The 3,431-nt window shown below is 33.9% G+C and overlaps 1 non-coding gene across 1 annotated transcript; it reads right to left on the bottom strand.

Annotated features, from left to right (window-relative positions):
• Window positions 1–2,002: 2,002 nt before the first annotated feature.
• On the bottom strand, window positions 2,003–2,108 carry LOC144314985 (U6 spliceosomal RNA). The gene has a single exon (XR_013380811.1). It is a non-coding gene; the product is annotated as a U6 spliceosomal RNA (small nuclear RNA).
• Window positions 2,109–3,431: the final 1,323 nt, after the last annotated feature.

The raw sequence follows: 3,431 nt of genomic DNA, 5'->3' as shown, positions 1-3,431 counted from the left end.
TAGGAGGCTTAAATATTCTGACTCCAGCTAAGTAATAAGTAATGATAAATAATTAGAGGAAAATGCCATGCAGAGAACAGATTCAATCTACTCTGAACGTGTAATACTATATTTTTTTCTTAAACCTGCTTTTATTCTCTCTATATAAACTTTTCTTTGTTTCTTCTGCTCTATTCCTCATTACTATCCCCATTTTATTGAAAAAAATCCCACATGCATGTTTAAAATGTAGAGTCTGAAACTGTCCATTCAAAGTCATTAAACTGGGTCATTTCTACTTAGAAAGCGTCTAGAAATTTGCCTGCAAGTTTTAGTAAGCATCTGCAATTCTTTGTGTTTTTTATTTATTTATTTTTTTTGGTATTTTAGTCTCATTTAATTGATCGATGCACAAGAACCCAGATTGGGGCAAAAAAAAAAAAAAAAAAAGTAGGCATACATTGTGGTATTTTCTTCCAGTCACACAACACCTGTATTTGCAACCATTCTGTTGCCAATCTTCTGGAGGTTCATTCCTTTGCCTCAAATGCTTGATATACTTCCTGGCATCTTAGTATTTTATCAGTGAGTATTAACTTACAAGTGAGACGAGAAAAGGGAGTCAAGAACTCGGGCTCTCCATTTGGCGGCTCTTTTCTTAAAATCATGACAGGATTTCTGTGAACTTTAATGGGCTCAGTTAAAAACATTTTTATTTATGTAGTTTGGAGACCCTTAGAGAAAGTGGGCTTTTGGGAAGACTTGATTCAACACAGGGAATGAGGAAAGCGAGGAGAAAAAATATTCACCAGGTGAGAGAAGTATTAAGAAGGCAAAGGAAGAACAGAGGCAAATTATGGGGTCTGTATATCTAATTGGACTGAGTTTTTCCTTGTGGCAGTGCCTCTGGGAACAGAGAAAATAGCCTCGGTGATAGGAAAGCATGACATGAATAGCCATTTGTTAAAAACTGTGAGAATGGGCCTGACTTTCATCACTTACTTTTTAAAATTTAAACTCTTACTTTTATCTCTGAATTATTTAATGGTTGCATACATAAAACACCCTGTACAATTTTAAAAAATCCAACATCCAACTTTCTTCTCTGTGCTTAAAGATCTTCCCTAAAACCCTGCACAATTCCCTTGCCTTGCTGACAACCAGTGCCCTTTGCAACACACCCCGAGCCCAGGATAACGAGATTGGGGGAAATGAAACCCACACGCCTCTTTTGCTGTTGTTGTTGTTGTTGTTTTCAGTAAACAACACATATTTTTGTTTTCCAACATATTCAGTCCCTAAAATCGAGTTCTCATTTGAACAGTTCCCGTATTTTCAATGACGATTTGGAAATATTGCAAAATGGTCCTAATCTTTTATTTCAGCAGCTTAGGAACCTGTCTAAAACCAAATAAATAATAGATGTAATGTGCCTCACACCAGGTACCAGATACCCTTCCAGGAATGCTAACCCTCTTTCTTTTTCTCCTCTTCAAGATAAAGTTGAAAACATGAAATGCCTGTTATTTGACATTTCGTTGTTTGAAACTATTTCGTAGAATTGCAAAACTTTAATCCAGCAATGATTTCAATACCTTTATCAAGTTCTTCTAACAAGGAGATTGAATTTAAGTGTAGTTTAGAGTCAGAGAAATATAAGGATTTTATTATATGGCTAAAATCTGTCTTTTTTTTTAACCCCAATAAAAATTTTTGGTTCACCTTTCATTTAATAAAAAAAATTGTCCCCTTGACTCCCCTTCACACCTAAGATCATCTGTCTATCAATCACCTATCAATTTATCAATCATCATAGATTTCTGGGAATAATAAGTTCAAGTTAATGGTCCTATGACTATTTCTGTAGTAAAGAGGACATTATATGCATAATGTTCAGATTTGGTGAAAAAATATTTATTCACGGATGTGAATGGTTTGGGAAGTGCCTTTTTTTTTTCTATCTGAAAACTTTTGTAGGCTAGTGACAGATTAGAAGATCTTTTTTAAAAATTGCATCATATTTAAATATATAAGACGCTTTCTAAATGTGTGTGTCATCTTTGCTCAGGGACCATGCTAATCTTCTCTTAACATTCTAATTTTAGTATTTGCACTGCTGAATTGAGAGCCACGTTTATTTTTAAGGTCTTAGGACTTAAAGTTCTTTCTGTACTATCTTCTTTTAGGGGTGTATGTGTAGAGAAGCCACAATGTCCCCATGTAGGCGTAAATTTTAATATTCTCCTCCTAAATGACTTATATTACATGCAACTGACTTTCATCGGTGTGTCTTAATTGACACAAGTATGGGGAAATGCCATATCATGCAAAATTTAGGTATGTTTATATAGCAACATCTTCCAAATTTCAGTATCAAGCTACAAACCATAGAGCCGTGCTCTGAATTAGATGGTCCTGGAAGTCCCACGTGCCATCTAGTGTGTGTGAATGAACGTATATACAATTCAAGTTACCCTTCAATCTCTTTGTCTTTTATAGCTTAACCAAGTATTCAAAATTTAGGAAGAAGTTCTTGCCTATAATGTCCCTGAAACACTGATATGTGTTTCCACTAGAATCAGGAGATGCATTTATCTCAGAAATTTTAAAGTTACATGTCAGATATAAGGTAAACAGATACTAATATATAATTTGTCATGATTTCACTTTCCATTTCCTATTCCTTAATTTTTTTTTTTTTTTACAAAAGCCTTTGACTAGCTTCCCCCTAAATGCCTGAAGGTGAAACTTAAACTCCATAATAATAAAAAAAATACAAAAAGTGGAAACAGTAGGGTATTATTCAAGTATTTTTTGATCGATAAGTCAATATATAGAGTCAAGAGAGAGAATGTTGTTCCCAAGGGGAATTATGTTAACTTGAATTATCTGTATGTGCATGTGCAACGCTGCACATGTATCCTACCCCGTAGGAAGTTTGGTCAGTACAACCTCAACTTTAAAATAAACGGAAGAATAAAGCACATTTCAAGTACTTTGACTATTTAGCTAGATCTGGCTGTGTCATGAAGGAGAAACAAGTTTCAGAAACTAGTTATTTTACAGTCTGGTTATCTGAGAGCACTAAGTAAATTTGTTTAAATTATCTTCAAATGCTACTGAATTGTGCCATAGTTTATGTGAGAATCTGACAGATCTGTGAAAAGATAGATGCCTCTCCTTTCCTCATTCTTAAATATTTCTTTTCTCAAATGTGCTTGTTTTTATTTTTTTTTAGTTGCCTTCTAACTACGGACTATATATACAGATATCTAGTCTACATATCTGGAGTGCTTGTGGGAAGCAAACAAAATATAAATTGAAGAAATCATCTTTAGTTTTGGTTTTTGCAAATCCACAAATATATAATACACTACCTGTCCAGAATATATCTCTCCATTTAATGACAAAATTTATTTACACAAAATTAGAAGTACCTTTTTAAATAGCCA

Source organism: Canis aureus, chromosome 5 (genome assembly GCF_053574225.1).
Source record: "Canis aureus isolate CA01 chromosome 5, VMU_Caureus_v.1.0, whole genome shotgun sequence".
NCBI lineage: Eukaryota > Metazoa > Chordata > Mammalia > Carnivora > Canidae > Canis > Canis aureus.
This window is presented reverse-complemented; position numbering and strand designations above follow the sequence as displayed.